The sequence below is a fragment of the Centrocercus urophasianus genome, unplaced genomic scaffold (genome assembly GCF_019232065.1).
Source record: "Centrocercus urophasianus isolate 14NV4802_14NV808 unplaced genomic scaffold, USGS_Curo_1.0 seq_14, whole genome shotgun sequence".
NCBI classification, from domain to species: domain Eukaryota; kingdom Metazoa; phylum Chordata; class Aves; order Galliformes; family Phasianidae; genus Centrocercus; species Centrocercus urophasianus.
Window position 1 is genome coordinate 24,607,620 of NW_024884586.1, and position 25,259 is coordinate 24,632,878.

The 25,259-nt window shown below is 36.9% G+C and overlaps 1 protein-coding gene across 5 annotated transcripts in view; it reads left to right on the forward strand.

The window, feature by feature from the left end:
• The window catches only part of MEIS2 (Meis homeobox 2), a 167,858-nt gene that overhangs the window by 127,100 nt on the left and 15,499 nt on the right, over nt 1–25,259 (forward strand). The gene's annotated exons all lie outside the window — the stretch shown is intronic.

Genomic DNA, 25,259 nt, shown 5'->3' on the forward strand with positions numbered 1-25,259 from the left:
TTAAATCTAAATTGTTCATATAATTATTCCGGCATGTATTTTCTTCTAGGCTGCAGCCAGGCAGAAAAATTTAAAACGAGAAATTGGACAATACTAATGTGAAGTAAAATGTATTTCAACGTTAACATTCTTTTCAATGTCATTTACCAATAGTTATGTTTCATACTAAAATTAAAGGAAAATATTAGCCTTGGAGTCAATGTATTAGTGGGATTTACAATAACTAATATTTGAATAACCCTGGGGAGATGAAAAAAAATAAAAAAGGAAAGAAAAAAAACCAGAAATGAGTATTACTAACATTCTGTCAAGAATGGCTCTGGGCAAAGGTGACTAGGAAGGATACCTCAGAACAATTTTGAGAAGGTGGTTTTTTTTTGTAATCTCTTCAGGGATGTTCTGTAATTCAAAAGCAAACTATTCATTTTGAGCATTAACCAGTATCAATCACAATAATATAAGATGCATAAAATGGCCTTTATTAGTTGATGACAAAAGAGAAAAAAAGGGTGGTTTCACAATAGCACTGTGAGACAAACATTTTTAGCCTTACATTACACACAGATAAACTTGGACGCACATTTAAACCTTAGTTCACTGTGAAACTTTTGCTCAGAATGCAAATTCTCTCACCAAATCACAAAGCAAAGCATAGCAGACTTCAAAATAAGGTCTCTGTGCCCAGCTTACCACTCAGCCACTGGGACAATCCGCCTGAAGTCTCCCTACTACCCCTCTTTTTGCAAATGGGGCTGCCAAGGCTGTGCTGAACCTGATGAAACCATCAGGTGAGCAAAGACCAATGGGGACTCAGAGAAACTCTTGCATGAAGGATGGGGCACATGTATGAGCGATGGGATTCCAAATCCCATCTTTACCCAATAATAATTCATAATTAATTAATACTTAACACCCATCTAGTGCTTTACAAGCATTAACTAATTAAGCTAATTCACCTAAGGTCAGTCCTTTGTACTCTCACAATACCCAAGATCTTTTTGATCATACACCCTAAAGAGTAAAAACAGTACGTCAGTAATGTTAGTTTTAGCCTGGTGTTATTTGGCAATTTTGATCATTAGGGATGGAATTAATCAAATATCTTCTGTGTCCCATTTTTACATTTTATCTTCTGTTCTGCATTTACTATTTTTATCTTTATTAATAGCTAGTGCTCAGTGGCCTTAAAGAATTTCACCATTCAACAGAAACTTTTCTTTCCAGAGACTTATGCTAATTAGTACCTTGTTTGTGGCTCCAGTGTGATTTATGAGCTACTCTGAGTCCAGAATAACAAAATATCAGGCTATCTCCATAACGGTCTATTAATTTGTTTACCTTTCTATCTGTCTACCTATCTGTTGAAATTTAAAACAGTGCAATAATTTTGAGAACAGTGACACTAATGCAGCATCAGATTAAGAGAATGTTACTTTATACAGGCGTAAATGTAATTTAGAGGCACTTAGAGGAAGCTATATACTTAACATGATTCTTGGCCAGTGAAGACAGGTTGATCCCACTCATTTTGGGTTTGCTAATTTGCAGTTAATTAGGAAGATTGATTCTGTTCTCTGATGCATAGGCCCAACCCTAAATGCATTTTTCTGGTTTCCGTGGCACCATGCTACTTATCATTGTCGTGGTGCAAGTATAACTGAATGACACAGTTATTCATAAAACATAATACTTGAAGAGTTTGGGAAAGTAAATCTAGTGAACATTAGTAAACAATTTTCTGGTTTACTCTGTAGACTAAAATTCAGTGCATTTAAGGCAACTTTTGAATTACATTCTTTTGAGAAGGTTTACTGCAATTAACAAACCAGAAAGTTGATTTAATCCTCAGCTAAAATAACACTATTTCAGAGTTGGAGGGAAATACAATATTGACATTTTGCTTGAAGGAACTTGTATCCTTAAATAAATACAGTGGGCATGGCATACTTAAGCTTGCACCTTTTATAGAAGCTAGCATTTATTTTCAACGTGTTATCTCTTGAGGAGATTCTTTCCCTCTACTCTCAAAATACAAGCTGCTATGAACGGATTGGGGGGAGGAGTGAAGATGTTAGAACAATCTGTGGGTTAGCAGTAAGTTGCTGCTCCCTTAGAGTCGTGGGGAGGCAGGAAGAGAGCCGCACTTCAGACAGGAATATCAGGGCACAACATCTTGTGGGACTGTTCCTGGCCCGATGCAAGTGTGTGAAGTCAGAGTCAATTTTCCTTGTCCTATATGAATTGCTGAATGAGCAGGGCTTCAGAAAGAATAAATTGGTCATGCCCAATGTTCTCAAAAGCAGTTCATGAAAGGTACATCTAGTGCTTACCCTGATTTTGAATCGTTCATTTTTTTCTGAGGTTTGAGTTTCAATACAGCTGTAGTCATCAGACTTGAGGGCTGTGAGCCTTCAGAAAGCTGCACTGAAAAAAGTCTTGCTGTGTCTGTCGCACTGGACTCTGTGCCAGTTGGTAGTGGTCTGACATTGTCCCAGCTAGTTCTTTTTTCTGTACTAGTACTTTCCCTTGCCACTGCACATAGCTGCTACAAACACACATCATCCCATCTCTAGCCTATCAAAGCCATAGCAGGAGTATTCTTATTTGGTGACACAATTTTTTTTCTGGTCAGCTTGTTTTAATAATAGCACACATTCTAGCAATTTTGAATCTGTAAATCTGCCCCACATTATCTACCATGGTAGTACTACACTAATGATTCATATATAAATAAATTCCTTTATTTATCACTTTATAAATAACTAAGAAACTTTTCAAAATAAGTCTATAGAAAATTTCTAGGTTCTAAACCAACATAATCAGGTGCACTGAGTCTGTCTGAGAAGCACAGATATACTAAACCTGAGAACCTATAGAGGGCCAGAGGCAATTTTTTTTTATCCATTTGAGGAAATAAAGAGATAAGAAGGATTGAGATGCTTCCTATAGAATAGTTCCCAGACTCAGTAATTCTCCTTTCATAATTTCAGTGTCATGTTCACCATCATTCTTTTTACCTTAACCTTTCCATTTTACAATCCCTATTGCTCCCAATTTCTTAAGACAACAGTTGAAAACAAAATTTAAAAAAATCAAACTATCCGCCAGACATAAGCATGCAGGGTGGCAAGAGCATGCAGTGGACACATCTCTCAGCCAGCCCCACCAGCTCCTTCAATATACACGTGGCTTGTTGTCAGTACTTGTAAATGCAGCCCAAAAGGATCAGGATCAAAGCAATTTGCTTTCCTAGTTCAAAGCCAAATTTGTGTCTTTGCAGTCTCATTTGAATTTTTCATCCAGACTTTCATGGCTTCCTTGTGTGCTTGTAATTACCACATCTTTAAAACCTGACAATCCCTTCATATGGGCCAAATTCTTTTCTCAGATTGTGTTTGAGCTCTACGTGGGGGTCCAAGAAAAGATATGCATATGCTCTCTGCAACACAAACTTTGGGCCTAGACTTGATCCATAAAATGAATAGAAAATAGGCAACTTTGAGTGTACTTTCACATTGGATAAGAAAGTAGTTTAGAAGCTTCTGAATAGTATTCTTGTGGCCTTGATACATACTTCTAGGATCATCCAGTACATGCTAGGATATGCAGATAGTTGAAAGTTTTTTTGTTTTTTTTTTTTTTTACAGAAGTTCAGCCTAAATCTCCCAAACAAGGAGAAGTTTAATTATCTTGTCTTAATATTTCCAGTGGGAGTGATGCAGTTTTTCCTGTCAATTTGAACATCTCCATATGTGTACTCCTAACTCCTGCTTAGGGTTTAGCTCCCGCTGGTTTTCATGACCAAGATGATGAGCACCTTTGCAACATTTCAGCTACAGAAAAGGAGCACAAACTAGCAGCTTGAGCTTCCTCTGAAGTGGAGAAATCCCCTGTAAGTGCCAACTTGGCAAATCCAAGCGTCATACCACCACACCCACATCCAACCTTTGCACTTTGACTTTGTGGGTGTAACAGCAAAGATCAGATAGCAAAGTTTGGAAGAGGCAGTAGGAAGTTTTAAACCTGACGTGAAGGGAAAAAAGACCAGACCTAAAGATCATAGGGCCATAATCTGCTTTTGCTTACTTTCTGAAATGCTTTTAGTGGACACAGTCGTGGACCACAGGGAAGCAGAGCAGTTGAAAATACTTATGGAAACTACCAAAAGGATCTACTTCTGATTTGAACTTCCTATGTGGTTTTTAATCCCATTTGTAACTCCTCATCAGCCACTCAACCAACAGGATAACCATCAGCATTTCTCAGCTTTTCCACTCCCAGACTTCTGGAGGTCCCGTCCATCTCTTGGCAGCCAGTTAAATTCCCTTAGACATTGGCTTATCCTTTCCCTCTGACTCACAGTTTCCTCTTTCCTCCATTTTATTTCCCTTTTTCTCCCAGATCTTCCAATCTGATTCATGACCACCTATGAGTGAATCAGCAGCCCAGCTCAGCCACAGTGACTCCTATTATCCCTTACTTCCCTCTGTGTGTTTCTAAATCCTTTCCTGACCTCCAGCAGTCCTTCCTACCTTGGATAATCCCACTGAGGGGTGCTAGCTACACTGGGAGCCTCTCCTGGGCTTGCATCAGCCTGCTACATTCAAATCTCATGCTCTAAGGCTTCCTCAGGTCAGACACATTCTGCAATGAATCTGACCTGGGGAAGCCCTGAAGCACAAGATATTTGAAAGGAGGATCAGTCTGAGGTTTGAAGCAGAGAAGGAGGGGTGCGGGGGGCGGTGAGATTCATGTTCAGACCAGGTCTTATTGTTTCTAAACCAGTTTTTCCACTGCTAGCTAACCATCACAGGTACCCAAACCACATTTCCTTAGCTATTCAGCGGGTCAAATTACTTGCAGTGGTGCTGGAAATGAGAAATAGTTTGGTTTTTTTTTCCGTTGTTTTCTCTCAGAAGTAATTTATAAAGGTGTGCACAGATGTATGTGCATGTGTAAATGTAGCAATGCATTTAGAGATTGCAGTCATTCACTGAATTAAAGAGGATAAATGTGCTTAATGTGTTTGCCTAAAATGTGAAAAAAAAATAATAACGTTGATTAGTGCTGTGTTTTTATTTACACCATTTTGGTAGTGTTAAGATGTCTGGCTATAGTTACCAGGACCTGTCCACCTGTCAAAGAGCAACTGGGTTGTTTCACAATTGTCTGCCAGCAGTAAATATCCAGGTCCGTATGGGCCTCACACAAATGAAAAAAAGAATACTTTCTAAAATGTGCAGTTCATTATGAAAACCACGTGCTTCCTAAAGCTTTTTAGTTGTCACTACTCTGCCATATTTTATTATTTCTAGTATTTGGTTACGAAAAGTAACCAGGTACAATACAATTTTTTATAATGTCCTAAAAAAAATCAAGAGAAATGCTTTAGTCTTAAAATCATATCAGAAGATAGCTGAGTTGCACAAATGAGTTCTTTATAAAAGGAAACTCATTCTATAAATAGTTCTCTTATCCACCTAAAATAGGACTAACTATCCCAATTACATAATACAGTATATTAAACTAAGTCTCCCTTAATGTTACATTTCTGGTGGTTTGGAGTCCAGGAACAACCTTGCAATAGGGACAGAGTGACCTTTTAAAAAGAAAAATGAAATGAAATACACTTTCATTTTCCAGAAATATGCATGAAAGTAAAAATTTGACAGCGTGGAAGAACATAAGCAAATATATCTTTTTATTTGAAGATAAAAAGAAGCAGGGGCTAGATAGGGAAAGGAAAAAACCTGTGAAAAAAACGGATGATGCAGTTTTTACGAATAAGCAGCTTAATGTATCTTGGCACCCACAGTAAGCCTTGTAGGAGCTCAAAGTGCCTCAGGCAATCTGTGAGCAGAATAGCAATTTTATTACTTTGTCATTAAACCAATTTCACAGCAGTATTGTTTGTTAATGAGCAGCGGCAAACGAGCGAAGATGTCACACACTGGAATAGCAGTGAGATTTGTGACCCAAGCTCAGAGCACTAAGATGGAAAGACCATGGCAATAAAAAAGGAAATACTTTGGGATGAAATGCAAAGTCTATACAGCAGAGCTTGTGTTTATGAGCTACCATTTTGCTAAGAGCTGTGAGAGAAATAAAGGTCTGGAAATATGCAGTTAAAACAGGGCCAATAAAATTAAAACCAAATTAAAGTATAGCAGAGGATTACTGCACAGACTGTACTCTACAAAATATATTTTAAGTGATGAGGTGAAATCTAAATCAGTTTTGTTTGAATTTAGTTGGTATTTATAAAATTCAATAAAGGAATGCCAAATTCAAACCCAAAGCAGCAGCCTCAGTCCTGTGGTCTCTGATGTATAGGGTTCACTTTGAAGAAATTCAACTTAGCAGTACTGAATTAGCAACTTGCCCTCTCTTTATGAGCAAAGATAATATATAGTTTTATATAGGAATATAAATACTGATCAGGCATAATCAATCTGTCTGCACACTTGCGCACATAATCACACGCAAGCACAGATGCACTCTGATTCTGTACTAAAAGAGTGAATCAGAATCACCTAGCAAAGATAGATTACATGAAGCTGAACGGCATCATTTCATGGGCCTTTTTTTTTTTCTTTCTTTTTTTTTTTTTTTTTTTTTTTTTTTTAGGCAGTTTTTATCTTAAAAAGAGATTGGGAGACAGCCTTGAGGGATACAAGAAACAGTGCCAAGCAGGCACATTACTGAATCCCTGCAAGGCATCCCGAGGTGAGTTTGCTGCCTGAGCTGTCTTTCCATGTTTATACACAGGGAAGACTAGTTCAAGCAATGCAATAAGTGGATCAGCATGACTGACTTAAAGGAAGAGGGGAAAATTAGCCCACCATTTTGCTCCATTTGCACTAGAGATGGGGAAATAGTTTTGCTGTCAGGACTTGCTTCTGAGCCACCTCCTTTCTTTCCTATAATAAAGCCCCACCCCATTTGTTTCTATTACAATCACATTATTTAGCATAATTATCCTCTTAAAAATATCTAGATCACTATAAACGCTTCCGTTCTTTTGGCTGTTTGCTACCCCACCCATGAGGATTGCAGCATAGTGACTACCATACGTTTCTGGAATGCTTGAAGGGATAGCATGAAAGAATAAATTTAGCATATTTGTGTGTTATGTGAGTGTATCTCACTCTCGGTTTCTCACTCTGTGTGTGCAGTCAATTTGAACAATGTATTTCACTTCACTTCACAAGCACGCTGACCTCTCTATCCAGTGATTAATATTTTTAGATGCTTGGTTTCATAGCTTGGTAACTCGTGCATGTTTTCTGCTATTTAACTAAGTGGGTAGAGGGGACGCTGCAGGAAATGCTCATTGTTGAGCAGTAGGCGGTGCTCACAGTTCTGGGAGCTCAGCTTAAGACTGTTTTCTGCCTGACAGGGCAAGACCCCTAGACAAATCACTGGCTGGGTCTGTGGTAGTTGGCAGCCATTCAAAACTGGTTCTCTGCCAGCAGTATTACTAGATAGCCAGACAGATCAATTCACTTTTACATTCCCGCCATTATTTATAGCACACTGTATATCTGCTCTTGCTTATGAACTAATGATTAGCAAATACAGTACACATAAAACATAAGCATTTGTTCTGTGGAAGGCTTTCTGTTGCTGATATTACAGATAGTTTTACAGGTCACAGAGCCTTAAAAAGGATTTAAAGGGCATGTCTTGTGTAACATTTGTTTCTTTGAAAATGATGTTCCCTTCCTATTTTTGTGTAATTGAGGAGGTTAGAATGGCTTACTTACTGCTTATGTTTCACTTCTCCCACAAGCTTCTAAGGAAAACGTGTGGGAAGAGAGGTTTATATAGTATTATTTATTATTGAAGAACTATAATTCTTTCATTTAGACTTTTCAAAAAGATCTAGCATCGGATTGGTAAAAACAAAAAATAACACCATTAATTCAGATCATATTTTAGTAGAAGTCAGAATAACAGTAATTTAATAAACTGTAGAGGAAGGCAGGTTATTTGAAAGTTTGTGTGAAAATGCCACATAGTTACTGGACTCTTGTGGCTGCTAAAATACTAGTTACAGTATTAATTGCTTCAGTTACTTACATTTCTGAGTTAGAATAGGAAAGGTCAGGTCAAACTTAAGGCCCCAGTTCCTAAACAACAGAGATCTACTCAATTTTTTAACTCATGATATAATCCAAACTTACTGACCAGATTAATTCCTGATGTAAACACAGCAAAATAAGCAGGTCTGTGCGATTTAAACATCTTTAGCTTATCACTGCTACTAGACTTACAAGTTGCTGTGAGGTAGCAATGTTTATGCTTATTGTACTGTACATTATTTCCCCAAAAATTTCACAGTAAGATAGCAAACGCACTTGCACTTTTCCGAAATGAATTAAAGTTCAAGCCTATAGCAGCATGTGAACTTTCTGTGTCCAAACCTGCTCACACTGAACTGCATGAATTCAAGGTGCATTTCTGGTTGGAGAAATGTCATATAACAAGGAAATCTGATAACTTGCTTTTCTAAACTGTTAGATAGCTGATATTCTTATTTGGAGGGGGTGTGGGGGAATATAATGTCAATAAAGAATATACTGTCCGCTTTCCATTGTATGTTGTTCCTTTTCCATTTAACAACAAGTACAGTAAAGCAGCCTTCCTTATAGCCCCAATTCCCTGACTGCCACTCAGGGGCTTAAACTGAGATGTTAGACATTTTTAAGACACTGGTATAAATGATCAATTAGTAAAAAGAATCCACAGTATAACAGTAACCAATATAACTAAAACAAACGGACTTACAAATCTGACCTAGTGGAAAAATAAAGTTAGAATTAGTTCTACCTATCATTTAGCATCAAAAATAAGTGGAGGGGGAAGAATGGAAGTGCTTGAAGAAAAAGATTCCCGTGGAGCTCATGCTCTAATAAATTTTTTCTGCTCAGAAAGAAATGGCTACAGCTGATTTGAGAACGGTGTGGATACTTCTCTACTCAGTGCACATAAAAAGCTACATTACCTATTAAACAAAGACCGTACTGATTTTTTTTATTTTTTTTAATACTCCCCTTGTATTAAGTAGTATTTGAGCCCAAGACATGGGTCAATGAAGAATTAGGAACAGTGGCTTGGCAAAAAACTTCTCAAGAATTCTTGAGAAGAATTCTTCTTCTTAGAATTTTTAAAGAGATAGCTGTGACCAGAGACTACTGGACTACTGTACAAAATTGAATAATCCAGAACTTTTCTCCAGCTGTTTGAAAATTCAGCTGCTTTTTCTTTTTTCTTTTTTTTTTTTTTTTTTTTTTTAAGGTAAAATGGGAATGCTGAGCTTATTAGTTTGATGTTACCAATGATAAAAGAACAATTTCCGGGTGAAACAGCACTTCAGGAAAAATCTGAAGATTTAGATTGTACTTTTATGCGCTTTTATTCTTATCCACTTAAATAAAATCAGAAGAGATTTATGTTAACCTTCTGCTGAGTATGAGTTAATTTAAAGATGGCAGAGACAAGAAAATTCTATGTTTCATTTACAAGGTATAAAAATTTGAATCATCGTAGAAGGGCATTTATGTAGAATAAAGAAAATTATAGTCTAGAATATGCTTGGTGCCTTAAATAGGTTGCAATTGTTCTTTGTTTTCTACTAGAACATATCACTTCTTTCTTTTTCTTCTTTATTTCTTACTTAAATTCAGTGTCTGGTGTAATTCACAGTCCATACAGAGTTTCTCAAATCGAACTTTTGTATTAGAATCATAGAATATCCTAAGTTGGAAGGGACCCTCAAGGATAATCAAGTCCAACACTTAGACCACTCAAAATTCACATCCTGACAGCATTGTACAGATGCTTCTTGAGCTACGGCAGCTTGGGACTGTGACCACTGCCCTGAGGAGCCTGTTCCAGTCCCTGGCCACCCTCTGGTGAGGAACCTTCTCCTAACCCCCAGCCTGCCCCTACGCTGTACAGGTCTATGCCATTCCCTTGGGTACTGTAGCTGTCACCAGAGAGTAGAGATCAGCGCTGCCCCTAAATCCCCCTGTGAAGAGCTGTAGGTCTCCTCAGTCTGCTCATCTCTGGGCTGAGCAAACCAAGGGATATCAGCCGACCTTCATACATGTTGCCCTCTGGACCCTTCACCATCTTCAAAGCCTCCTTTAGACGTTCTCTGGTAGTTTAATGTCCTTCTTATGTTGTGGTGCCAAAACTGCACCACACTGTGCACTGTGAGGTGAGGCCTCACAGAGCTAAACAGGACAATCCCCTTTCCCAGCTGGCAGTGCTGAACCTTAGGGTACAGTTGGTCCTTTGGGCTGCCTTGGGTAAGCTATCTATTCAGATTGAACTTGCCTAGAACTCTTAGATCCCTTTCTGTGGGGCTGCTTTCCAGCCTTTCATCTCCCATTCTGTACATATATCCAGAGTTGTCCCATTCCAGATGCAGAATCCAGAACTAGATCTTAAACTTAATGAAACTGGTGATTTCTCAGCCCTCCGATTTGTTGAGACCTCTCTGAAAGGCCTCTTCACCCTCAAGGGAGTCAACAGCTCTTCCCAGTTTAGTGTCATCTGAAAACAGTACACCTTCATGTCATGAGTCCAAGTAATTGGTGGAAACATTCATGAGAATTATCCCTAAAATGGAGCCTTGTGGAAACCCGTTGGAGACTGGCCAGCAGCCTGATGTAAGTCCGTTTACTATAACCCTTTGAACCCTTTGGACCTATCAGCCATGTGGCACCTGAGCTGTAGAAATCTTTTCTTGACCAAGATTGTCATGAAGGCAGCCCCCCCCCCCTCCTCCTTCCCCCCCCCACAAAAAAAGAAAAATTATTTCCCATTGTAGTTCTCAAAAGCTTGAATTATGAGGGTTTTCTTATACATGCTGTTTATCAGACAATATAAAATGTGTTGTATTTCACTTGATGTTTTTCAGTGTTAAGCAACTCCCCCAGAAACTTCTAAGGCTTTTCTCATTGTCTAGCCTTGCTCATTTGTGAGCCTTCAAAGAAAAGTTTGATAAAGACGATTTTCTCTCTGTAGGAAGAATATGCCTTTTTACACAGAGGGAAAAAAGAAAGACCATTTTAAAAGCAGTATTACATTTCAAAAATGTGTGTATTTTTTGTTCATGAGCACAGTGTCCTGTAAGCCAGATAGTAAGTACTCCAGAAGACACTGGGAATATTTGTTTTATATTTTCAAAAAGAAATCAGGGTTTTTCTATTAACTTTACAACCATATGGAACTTTCTTAATATTGTGGTCTTTTGTGAAGGTCTTGAATGTGTTGAGGTCTCTCCATTTATGTTTTCTTGGTGCTCTTTCTCCCAGATTTAACTTTTCAGCACCTACTAAAGCCCAGTAGTTTATACAGTGGGCGCTGTGAAAGGAAGAGAGAAACTAAGGCATGGTAGTTTAGAGCTCACTTCAACACAGCAATATTGCTTTCTGGAGGAGCTCGGGAACAGACAGTCATTTGGCTTCAGACAGGATCTTTACTAAGCTTCTTCTTGCATGTTCAGCTTTATTTCTGATCTCTCATTTCTCAGACTTTACTCTTTCTGGAAAGACAGTAGATTACATGTTCCTTGCATATCAGTATCATGAACACTTTTCCTCAGGTAAATCATTAGTTTAACATTTTTTTAAAATTCATGATGAATGTCTGTGGCCTTCATTATAATGTGCTAAAATAATTTTATTTTTCACTTTTGCTCAGTGTCCTGTTTGTCAGTTTAATCAAAGGCCACTGATACAAATGAACAAATAGTTTTGATTGGTAAAAACAAGAGACTGTTGGTTGACTTGTTCAGGAACAGGCATTCTCAGAACTTGTTCTTCAGATGAGGTCTAAGTCCACTAGGCTGTCATAGCACCTGTCTAGCCCTCAATCATGTTAATGAAGTTATCAATGTGCTTATGGACAGACACATGCTTAAGTAAGCTGCTAAATCAAGGAGTGCAAATCTCAACAGTCTGTGGCATGCTGAGGTCCTGCTTGCATAAAAGCTGCTCTGAGGAGGAGTTTTAGTCCCTCAGCCATGTGACTTCTTAGGGGTTATTTTTACATGCAAAAACTCCCCTCAAGTACAGAATTTTGCTAAGATCAGGGCTGTGGTTTAAGCATTAGTATGGCTAAAATATTTCATTTACTTCTGAAATACAACATGATGGTAATGTAAAACTAAGGATGAATCCAGAATCACTGGGCTGAGGTTTATTTTTTCTACTGAATCCCAGAATTCCATTACTTTTATGTTTTCTGTTCACTGCAAATATTTCCTGCAGCTTTACTCAGAAACTTCAGGTTTTCCTAATTCATCTAGAAATAATGCAGTGGATCCTAGAAGCTGCAGCTGATGTCTAAAGTTCACCGTCAACAGCATCCATGTAATTGTGGGTCAGTTTCAAATGGCCCTCACATGCTTTTATAAATACCACAAAGCACATGTCAGTTTTAGGTACATGGATAGTTTTAGAAATCTGTCTCCTAAATTATTCAGTCACCTGACAAAGTTATAATAGCCTGCACAGCCTTTCTGACAGTAAGAAAAGCAGTGAAGTCAGCAAGTGGATTCACCATGTGGACAGTGGACAGTTACCAGACTGTAACACTGAGCTACATCTCTGTGCTTCCACAGTTGTGTTAAAACATTAAATAATTAAATGCTGAAATAATAAATGTAGTCTGGTGGAAAAAAAAAATGCAAAAGCTATTTATTGTAATCTCATGCTAATATATTTTCATGTTTTACAACAATGTATTATTATAGTAAGATAAAAATACATAAGAATTAAAATATATGAGGTGTAAAAGCATAAAAACAACATAAAATATTTTAAAAATATTTTCTACTATATACAAACGTGCTTTGATACTTCATTCTCTGACTTTTCTGGATAGCCACACTGGGGCATTATATAGCTAATGTAAGTGATGTGGTGACTGGATGACGGACTAAGATCATGTTTTCAAAGTGATTTCATTCCTTTAGCTTTTCTCTGATTGACCATGGTGCTGTATCAAAGTCTGTTGACCTGAGTTGGAGCTCTTCCACAGATTTCCATTTTGATTTTGCATCAGTCCTCAAGCAGCAGTTGGAATAAGTCATTCAAACAACATTTGCAGAACTATATACATAGATGGAGTAGAGTTTCCTGAAAACTGGCAAGGAATGGATCTTTTTTGAAAAGTTGAAGAACTGTAGCAGTTTCTGTTCATCTCTTCCTTTCTTCTTGATTCCAAATTTCAGGCGATATTGTATCTGGCAGCGGTCCTGCTTTCCCTGAAGTGAATTAAGAGAAACTGTAGATAGCCCAAAACCAGGGAAAATAAATTTTATTTGTTCTTGTGATGGGACAAGAGGTAATCCCTGAAGACAGCTCGATCTTTTAGCTCACCTCCACCTCTTGTTTCTATGTTGGTCTCTCTCGCAAGTTGCTTCTTTCCCTAAAAGCCAGAATGGATTGACTTTGCCATTCCCCTCTGCAGTATATGCTTCATCAGATAGCTGATGGAATGTATTTTCATATAAGCCACACATTATAAAGAGTTTCAAGTTTATTTACTTAATTGGAAATGTATTTAAAAGAAATCCATGAAAATAGTGCCGAATCAAAACTAGAGCTGAAGTGAACCCAAATGTACCTGTTTACATATTTCCTCATCTTAATCAGATATATATATTTGTATTGCTTTCTGCTTAGTTTTTAAAGGCTACATCAACATTTTTCTTTTGGTTTTCTAACTAGAGTCTCATATTCAAACATGATAGCAGCATGTTTTACTTTGCTCTGGTGCAAGCTCTACTTCATCAACACAATATGCAGATTTACCAACAAACTTATTTAAAGAACAGGTATAGATATCAGGGGTCCCACTTTGCCATTCATAGTGATCCTCCTTCATCTTTAGCTGTGTCTTCCAATTTCAGTCATTGACTTTTCTTCTTCTTTCTCGTTGCTAAGTTGGATTTCACAGGTAAGAGATTATTTACTGGGATTTTTTTTATCCTTTTCTTTCCTCCCCTTTTTTCTGAGGGAGGCATTGACCTGGCAATTCACGAGGACATTGTAATTTATCTGCCTGCCACTTTGGTACAATGTTTATCTTATGGATTAAGAAATATTTCATATACCAAAACATTTGAAATTTCAGTCATGAGTTCGAGTCCAGTTCCTATCAGCACTTGCCGAAAGTCAATTACCAGTATTTGTTTTCTAGCTTGTGAGAAGTGAATTGGTGGGCTTTAGAGTAAACATCATACAGTCAGAATTAACTGGTAACCTCCCTGGTAGTCCCTGAAGAGAAAATGCCATGCTAACTGAATGAGTCCTGAAATTGAAAACCACTTTTTTATTTGGAAATGAAATATATGAAATAAGAAACACGGTATAAGGAAAACACTCTTTTCGTAGGATGTCCAAAAGCAGTAAATTCATACTATAGGAGAAGATAAAGACAATGAGAAAACAGCAACAACAACAACAACAAAAACCAACAATAGACAATAATAATCAATTAAAAATTCAAAAACAAAGGAAAAAAAAAAAAAAAGAGGAAAAAAATCATCATCTAATTCATATGGTGAGGTAAAATGCTCTTTTATGTTCCATTGCACGTCCTGCAGGAACAATAACATTCTTTTGAGAATGAAGACTGAAATACAGGCATTTTTTTTCTCACAGGAAAATATGGGTTTTGATTGAGCATTTATATGAGATTAGAATTCTTAAATATCAAGCTAATTATCCACATTAAAAAAAAATCTTAGAAAGACTTCTGAAAAGTTTCATGTGAATAACAGTTGCAGAACAAATTGTCAACTAGACTTTAGTAATTGTAGCTAGTGTAACCGGTTCCTCAGCCATCAGCAGAATTTCAATCAGAGGTACAAAAATCCTCTGCAGTGTTGAGGCATGGATACATTAGCATCCGGATATTTTTGTGCCCTTCATTGTCAAATTGTCTCAAAAACAACAGAAAATGAATCATGAAAATGTAGGGAAAATGAGAAATTAGATGGGGAAGCAATAGTTATTGATATGATTAACTGATAGGAAACTGAGTTTCACGTAGAGTAAGGGGTAATTATTAGTAGAACTGTAAGAATCACATGGAATTTGTCTGTAAGGCATAACAAAAGCATAGTTTCCTATTTTGCCCATGCTAATTACAGTGACATGTATTCATTACTGACCACTGGTATGGGTTGCAATCATTTCAATACTGGTTGTTTCCTTGGCTTGAAGGAGATGTGGGTGGAAAACCTAAATTTCACTTGCTCCTGCTTTTTCTTTGCATGTTGTTTATGAAAGAGAAATCTTATACCCTCTAACTTATTTTTGTAACTGGAGGTGACACCTACAATTAACTGATTTATACAAGGAGAATATGTATCAGATTCAGAAACCAGATACAATTCACTTGAATCCAACACTCTGATCAGTAGTCTGTCCTTCCTTGCACCAAAGAAGAGTAAAATAAGCATCCATAATTTTCTTTCCAGGTTCACCACCGTGAGTCTGAGTTTCTATCCCCTAAGTTTTGCACAGTATGTTTTGCACTACAGTTTACAAACTGTTATTTTAGTAGCTCTGTTGGTAGATTATTCCCTGCTCTTACAGGATGAAGATGGTGGTGTATTAGATCTTTCATCTTTGTAACTACCATGATACTACAATGAGCATGTATCCACTTCACACTTCTCTTCCTGATAATTACTCGTATAGATCTGTGGTTTCGTTTTAATGTCTGGTTCATTAGACAGTATAAATGTCTATAGCATTTTTTAGCTGTGGTTGAGGAAAGCAGGGAATGTCAAGGTTAAGGTTTATTATGACTGTCATGTTCAGGAGTGCAGAGCTATATACTATTTCTGCTCTGAATCTCTGCACATAATTCCAATTGACACTGGAGTTACACATTTGCTTGAAAGCTGTTTATGGCCCTCTGAGTACTCACTGTTTCTGTGGGTGATTGGGAAGGAAGAGATCTGAGTGCCAATTATTTTAAACCTCCTTTAAACTTTCTGTGAAGCTGGGTTAAAAAAAAAAATGATGGCATAGTAACTAGGTATGTAAAACCCAACAGATAATAGTTCTTCCCAAAAAAACCACACATGCACAGACATTAAGAATATTCAACAGTGTCATTTATTATGTAGAGGACACTATACAGTTGCCCTCCCCTGACACTTGCAATACAAGTGCTTCATGAGGGAATAAACCCCTGAAAGCTTGGTTGCAATTTACTTCTTTACTTCCTGCACATAGTAACAATGATAGTTGGATTGAAAAGCATTTTAAAATTCATAAATATATAAGTAGCCATTATCTAGTAGAAACATATGTCTGCCTATAGGGCCTGATCCACTACTTGGTTACTCCAATTTTAAACTAATGCAAATCCACAATTATCAAGGAGGGTGCTGACATGCAATTGAGGTAGGATAAGACAAATCAGATTTTTCATACATGTAAGGGTCACTTTGCTTAAAAGGAACGCCACCATTTTCATTGTGTGCTTATTTTGGGTTCCTTAATCTAAGTGCCCAGAGAGTTGAAATAACGGGAGACTTTTAAAAGCTATTTGCAGTGTGACTGACAAAAAGATGAGAGTATTTAGATACATACTCCTTTTTCAGGGGAAAATAAATAGAAAAAAAAATCCCTGTGCTTTTTTTTCCCTTCTTTTATGGAGTAGAAATTTGTTTTTAAGCTAACTGGATTTAGCTTCTCAATAATAAGGCAGCGATTTCAGCTAGAGTTTTGATGGTCAAGGCAAAATTCCATAGGTAAGCTGATAGGAAGAGAATAGGATGGTTTTCATATGTTCATAAATGTACACAGTTTAAGAGCAGGAGAAGCCTGCTGAAGCTTTCGGTCAGACCTGTTTTGGGTTTCAACCACATCCTCAGCTCTGAGCAGACTTGCGTTCGGGTGACATCTGTTTTCCTCAAAAAGTGTTGACTCCTTAAAATGTTAATCATTACACTGTGTATTAGTAAAGCAACAGTGGAACATAGAATAAGTAATTCACAATGCAAAGTTTGTATAAAAACAACAATCCTCCCCTCCGCCCCCCAGTTTCTGTGCAAACCTGATGCCATAGCCTAGGGGATGAAGGAGTAACACAGGGCTCTGGTCTCATCCGCATCCTTCTAATAGCTACGCTTTTTGTGAAGGGTCCACCGTGGAATTTCAAAGACAATGAGCAAACTTGCACCAGACAAATAAAGTTGCATTCCTTTACATTTTAGATGTGAGAGATAAAACAGATACATTGCCATTCAGTGACACAACCCCAAAAAGCTTTGATGTTGTACTGCAAAGCTCATGAGGATTTGAGTAGGAAACAAAATCTGATTAGTTTGTTTGACTCACCTTTCTCTCTACACGCGTTCAGAAAGGGTTTCAGCACAGTTCTCTTCCTCTCTCTTTATTTTGTGGTTTGCTTTGTTTGCTTGAGTTTAAAACTGCCATTACGTGGAAGTGTTGCAAGTATAAATAATTTAGGAGATAACTCTGTGGGGATACTAACAATATGTCTCTGCTTTTACTAATAGCAACTCATTATGGATCTGAGAACTAGCATTTCATCAGAACAATTACATACCATTACTGTGTCATGGACATTGTGATGCTGACAAGAAAATAATTTTGACACCTATTTAAAAACATGTATTTTCCTTCTTAAGAACTCACCTCTTGTTTATGAGTTCCACAACTGCTTTAGATTCTCTAAAAGTATCCAAAGGCTTCTGAAGTGGACAGATGGATGGATAGATAGATACATTCATCTAGATTTATGTGTCTTAAGTGTTTGGATGTAATACCTTTTCCTAATAAGAATAGAATTATCTAACAATGCACAATTACTTATAAGAGAAATCTAATCAGTTTATAGACATTAATAAGGACTAGCATATAGAAGTCAAACACAGAGTGCTACTCTGCACTCTTTTAAGAGTAAAGTTTTTAATGGGATTTCTCTTACTTTTGCCCCATAATTTTAAAAATTACTTTGCCAGCCTTTCATAGCAAATAGTAATTTTAAGTAGGCCAACATCAAGCCCAGGTTGTACATACTTAGTGGTAATGATAGTATCACTTCCCTTGCAGAAGTCAGTAAGCTGAACAGTTGAGTACATTGTTTTGTCTTTTTTGTGTTTTTTTTTTCTTCATTTTTTATATATTTTGTTTACGCTACAGTGAATAAATACATATTGTCAGTCTGAATGACTGTTGCTTAGAGAAATCGAGCTCTTTATCATGCTAAACTCATCTTGAGGTCTTTTGGAAAGCCATACAGCAGGCGTAGAACAGTTACAAGAAAAAGTCTGCTATGTTCTCTGCACACAACAAACAGTAAGGATTCAACAGCTTAAGAGATACAGTGTGCCCCCTCTCACACAGGTGCATATCATTTCCCAACTTGGATCTTTGGACTATATTATGAAGAAAAAATACTGATTGTAAACATGAACTATTCAAAGCTCATATTAAAAAAAATAAAATAAAAAAATTGCAAAGCTTTATCAGAATCATATTCGCATCTTCTGTTCCAAAGTGTTGCTATGTTGTGATGATTTTGAGGCAAATTATTTAGATGTTAAAGAATGCATAGTACATTCAAACAAAACAGAACTCAAGAATTGATGGAAAGTATATTTATAGCATATTTATCATTTGTAAATACTTTGAAAAGATTCATAGTTATAAGAGAGTTGAAATTACCAATGAGATGGAAAAAGCCACAGCTGCATCTAGTGCAGAAATTGCTTGACTAACAAGCTCTCACAATAAATAGAGTGTTGTTTAAAAGAAGTTTGTGTTTCAGATAGAATCATTTTTTATATAGATGAATATATAACGTGGCAAACAAAACTGACAGTGAACTTAGAGCAACATTATTCTCCTGGACGTTCAAGTCTTACTCCTTCATACTCCTCTAGGCCACTTCACACATTTATTCCCACTGCTGAATATCTACAAATGATTCCTTGTATTGCACTTTCCCTCACATCTCCAATGTCTGCCCTTCTTCCTATTTCCATTTTGACAGTATGTCACGTTTGCTTCTGCCTTCATCTTTTCTCACCTTGACTATTGTAGTTCCCTTCCCTCCGGACTCTAAGTCCCAGTTCTTCACCTCCCACCTAAGGTGCCACATGCTGATGCTTCCTTCTCACACATGCATCAAAAACACCTCCTGCTTTAGGCACTTCAGCAGCCTTCCACCATACTTTACGGATCAATGTCAATATTTCTTAAAACAATGTCAAAATCTACTTTAACATCTTTGTCTCTTTTTTCATTTTGTCCTCTCTACTCTCTATTCATCTATTATTGTCCTCCCCTCTGTTCTGCAATCTCATTGAAAAATCCATCCTCTCTACCACAGATCCAATCTAAAGAGCCTTTCTGTGTCACTGGCTTGCTTTATATTTTCTCCTTTGCCTGTATACACTTCTTCATTTCTCTTCATAGAAACTGCTTTGAGATCAAGTTCAAGGGGAAGATTAATACTAAATGCATGCTTAAGTACTTATTATAGGCCATTGTTTTATTGGAAAACTAGTGCATGTTCTAGATAGCACTTGGGATGACTCTGGCAGAAGGATGAAATGGATTTTTTTCAGTCAATGTAAAGCATGCCACAAAACATTTCATTTGCCATTTTTTTTTTAATCTGAATTTACTGCACCTGAAAAGTGTAGGCACCAGTTTTAACTGCACATTTTCACATCACATTTGTCCTATCAGTTAGGTACTTCTTTTATTTTTTTTCAATTTAATTTTTATTTTAAATTAGGATGTGGAATTTGACATTAAGATCTTTTCATATTTGATTTTTGGACACTTTTTAAAAATTCTGAATACTTATATCAGGTATCAAAAATTAGGCCACTAAACTGGGTGACCTAGAAGAACAGATTAGTGGTTAAGGGACATACATAAAGTAGATTTGGATTTTTCGACTTGGGCTACTTGTCAAAACCAATTTAAAATGATAAGTTTTAATTTGGCTATTTACCACTATATTTGTTTGCATTTATTTTACTGATTCACATAGCTAATGCATTCCCTGAAGTGTCTCTTTGAACTCAGGTGAGACACCACGGGCTATGCTGTCTGAGGGTAGAATTTACTAGGATTAAAGCAGATGTGGCATCACATGGGTCTGCTAAGCCTCATGTGATTTATAAAGATATAAAATATATATTTTATGATTATGATGATGCTAAAAATTTTGTGGATAATAATATAGTCACATTGGAAAGATGGAATGTAACAGCTGCAGAAAAATCACAGAAAAAGAAATGGAAACTAGCCCCTACTAGTTCATCTGACTCCTAGGAAAATGAATATTTGCATTTCTTGCTGTTATTATTCTGTTTTACACTTTGTCTTGCTAAAAGTTGATGCATGGTAAATACGGCATAGTTCATTTCTAAAGTAGTTAAACATTACAAGATTTTTACTATCAAATTTAAAAGGTGTGTTTTTTGTGTACATATGCTATTAATACTTTAGTAATTTGAAGTGAAAAAGAGAGAGTAACTTTCTTCCAACTACTGATTTATCTATATTCTCCTTAGTTTAAACACTGAATTAGAAAGAAAAAATTGTTTTTATTTTATTTAGTTAGGTGTCATATCAAATTTATTTTTAAGCACAATCCTGAGCTGTCTTGCTTGAGGATGCCACTTGAGAATTTGAGGCATTTTCTTTTCTTTTCATAGGATTTTATTTGTTTTACATAATGTTGGTGCTGACCTTAAATCTTCTTTAAAGGTATTCCAATTTTGCTAAAAATTCTTAGGAAAGTATTATTACATTGCTGTCTTCTAAGTTGTATAAGTTAAGATGAAAGATTTGTGCAGCACATTTTGTAAAATATTTCCTCACGAATATGTGCCCATTAGATGTGTATTAATTGAGTTGTATATGAGTATTCAGAACAAGCATTTAGCAATATTTAAGCTAATCTTTATCCTTAGGTATCACCGAATTTTCCAGTATCCTCACCTAGGAGCTGTACAGACTGTAGGTGCCTGAAATCTTTTGATCCATAGTGACTTGTTTCCATTGGTGAGCATGCACAAAACTACTTAGAATGTGTTATCACTGAAAAACTATAGCATTAGCAGTACTGACAAGCAAAGTATTACCCTGACCATGGTTAGTTTATGTAGACAGCACTTCCAGGGCATAGGAGGAGAAATACATGTACAGTGATAAATAGACAGTAACATGCTCTAGAGTGAAACAGCTCTCAACACAAAATCAGCCTGGTCTCAATGTATCTTACCAGGGACTCAGTCCAGACAAAGTCTTCTCATGTATTGGTCATTCCTAGCTTTATACAAAACAGGCAAATGGGATAGAGAGAGTGCTGTACTCAATGGCTCATTGGCTAAAAAATTCACTTGTTAAATAGGATATATGTTCACAGGTCTTCTTTTCATCTCGATTTAAATCGCTGTCTTAACTGTTCCAAGTGAACTGAGTTTCCCAATCAATGGGCTATTGAACATAATGCTCTATCTTTACTCTTTTTCACTATCATGCCTTTCTTGTTCTTCTGACTGCCAATTCTGTTGTGTATGTAATGGCTAGTCAGTAGAACAAAATTAAATAAGAACAAGGATTTGACTGTACAGCCTCTTGGTTAGGGCTCCAACTTAACAGGTATGAGAGTTAATTTCTGGTTAATTATAACGACTGTATAATTACTTCAGGTGGTAGAACATCTCAGAATAAGAACTGAAAGGGCTTTGTTCACTGTACTGAATTGTCTGGTGATTCAGATATTATTTAAGGATATGTGAAGGTCTTGTGCTCAAGTCTTTGTTCCATATCAAGGAGGAAGGGGAGACAAAACTCGATCTCCTTCTTTCCAGATAAATATTCAAATAATTCTGGTGTCAACTAAAAAGGAAAGAGATCTTTATCGGTGTTGTTGTAAGAAAGAATAGGCTGTTTTAATGTCTCTCACTAAAATGATCTATAGGAAACATTATTGGATATATATGTCTCCCTCTAACTCAGAGGAACAGCTTGCTTACAGCACAAAAGTAACTTGCTGTTAGGGTATATGTAAACACAGCAGAAAAAAATGTTGATGGAATATGGTGTTAGAAGAGTAGAAATGTACATGCCAAAAGATTTTAGGTAGTTTCTCCATTGAGTGAAGCATTTTTGTACTGTTTGGTCTGGTTTCATTTGTTTTGGTTTGTTTTATTTTGTTTTAAATGGTAGTTAGGTACATAAGTCCATCTTCTGGTGATTCCCGGAACATCTAACCGATGATGAATTTTCTTGATAGCAGATCACCCACAACTGAGGTACCAAAGTATCAATATCCTTTTGCCAATAATGCCATCTAATTCTAAACTTAAACTTTAAGATGGTCTTTACAGGGGCTATTACGATTTTTATAACAGAACTTGGTTAATTTGAATATTTTCCTTATACGTCTGAGTGCTTTAATAGGTTGGGCTAAAGTGATCAGCACAGTTGGATACAGCCCTACAATTACCAATTTTATGGGCTCAAATGCAGGTTTATACACATATTCTTAGATGCCTTCACCCCTACGCAGTACAGGAACGATTAGTGAAATTCTACTGAAAATTAATCCTCAACACCCAACCAGTCAGAACAGTCAGAGTTAATGGTGAAATCCATCAGCAACCAGTTATTAACATTATGAAAGATCGCACACAGTTTCCAAACTGTTCTCATAAAGAAAGATAAATATTAGAGAGATTGTATAGATTGGACTACATTTCATAATAGATATTGTATGCAAAATATGGGATAGTGGAGTACTTTACTGATCTGGCTAGTTTTCATTGAAGAAATATGTGCTCATCTGAAGTTTATTTTTCTGGTATCATTTAGTTTTCACATGAAGTAGTGAAACGCTAAGAGGTAATTCTACTTCATTAAGAGGAACTTTTCCATCTATCCATCCTTTAAGAGATGATAGGGGAAAAAAAAGTTATTAGCATCCTCTTTTGCTTGGGAACTCGACAACCTAAATATGGTGCACTCGAACACAGGCACCTCCTATGCTTGGCTCTTCCCATGAACCAAGTACTGAAATCAGAGGAAACAAACCTTCCCAGTGCTTCAGGAAGCACAAATCTTCCTAGTTTTAGTCTTGAGCTTGTTTAGAAGAATGAAAACTGCATAGAAAAGAGTGGTGGTGCAACATTCATATATATGTCCTCAATCACAGCCTATCTGTCCATCTAGGACCCCTGCAAGCTTTATCGCTGACTTGCCAGCTGTACTTTGCAATTATCTCTGGTAAGCCAGCAAGGTAGTCTGGGGAGCAAGAGCTAAGCCCTGGGGGAGATGAAGCACTGGTCTAAAAGTACAGGAGCCTGGGATACAGAGTGACAGGAGGAGGAAACAACTCCACAGAGCTTATTTAATTTTTAGATTTCACAATTCAAGCCCGTTTGGCTTACAGTAACAAAGACACAGAAGTATGTGACGCACATTAGTATACTAACAAACTCTCAAAAGTGTTTAAAGCATTTTCACATGATTCCTGTGTAGTTTAGAGAACACAAGAGGGGATGAGACAGAGTAAATTCTTCACCAGAATGACAGCGGGAGCATCTGTACAATTGCCTCTTTGTTTTAGCACTAAAACAATATAGCCATCCCATACTTAGCTGTTAGAATCTTCAGTCACTATGGAGCAAGTATTCCACAACACGGCAGACTGCAGTCTCACAGTATCTGGTGCTGATGCAGCTTTAGCTGCTAAGCAATCAGACTCTGGTTTGTTAAAAGTCTTGCCCCCAGTATTGGAATAATCAAAGAGGAGTAAATGAACGTGATTTTGTATTTAAAGAAAAAAGGAAAATGAACATAATGAACATAAGCAGAATCTCCTGTAACCAAACAGTGTGAAGACCGAAACACAAGCAGTATCAGCAAGTAAGTGTGGCTTACTGAGAGATGATTAAGTGTATCTGAAGAAGAGCTATAACATGAGGGGAAGGGGGGGTTGTTTATACATAGTGTATTATTTATGCCCATGACTTCTAATTACCTAACTAGTTCTCTTTCCTCTCACGTATACTTTAGTACCCACCAACCAGAGAAAGATGTCTACAGCTAAATATCTGCCAATTATTATGGACTTTTGCTTAATATTCTATTGTTCCACTGACAACTCAGTTTTTAATATATCATTTTATACTATCCTGTACATCATAATTTTCCTGCCTCCCTTCGGGGCTTGGCTGTAATAGTTCTTATTTATTTCCACAAGCTAACATATATGCAAAAGATCTTGTAGTCATGATGTCACCCCCACCTCCTTCGACTCTTCCCATCTTTTTTGTTAAAACCTTTTGTGCTTGTTTTTAAAGTTACATTATGAAGAAGCTTAAGTACAATATGCATGCAGACACATACACGGGTCAAATACACAGCTTGCTGTGTTGTTTACTTCCTGATCCGTAAGCACACAAGATACTCCTCAACAGCGTTATACTGCAGCCTTTTCTTGTGGCCTGTAAATCTCTTTTTTCAGTTAATAAAGTTGAAAGCAGATCTGAGGGAAAATAAAAGGGCAGCTGTGACAGAGGAAACTGCCTTACTTCCAATACGTGAGGCAGTACAGCGCCCCTTATAGTTACTAATCATGTGATGGAATCTGTTCTGCACTTTCTGAGTCTAAAATAACTGCAGAGAGTATTTAATCTGGGCCGTGTGTCACAGTCCAATTAGTTGTATTGAATCCTATTTCTTACTCTGTACTTGTTTTCTGAAATGTTTTTGGAAGAGAATCCTCAACAGTGTAAGCCAGAGGTGACAATGACTGCATCATTGCCTCTGAAACAGAACAGGCTTCTTCAGGATCAGTAGTTCTCAAACTTTCAGTATTGCATTTCTATAAATCTATTTGGGCTGGTTTTTTGGTTTTGTTTTGTTTTGTTTGTTTGTTTGTTTGTTTTTGTTTGTTTGTTTGTTTTGTTTTGTTTTAAATGGGCTCTTTGGATAAAATTTCCTTAGGTCCATTGGTTGACAGGTAGAAAAATACACATTTTTATTCTATCAGATTTTAATAACAATGAAAAGGTGTACAGGTTTCATGGTCAAGATAGAACAGTGGGTTTAAAAAAAAATGTTATCTTAAAGCAAAGTTTACTGTCAGGGAAAATGGAACATTCCTTCTGAACTCACGATCTGGTAGTGCATGTGCAGGTTGGTTGTAGATGGTTGCTACAA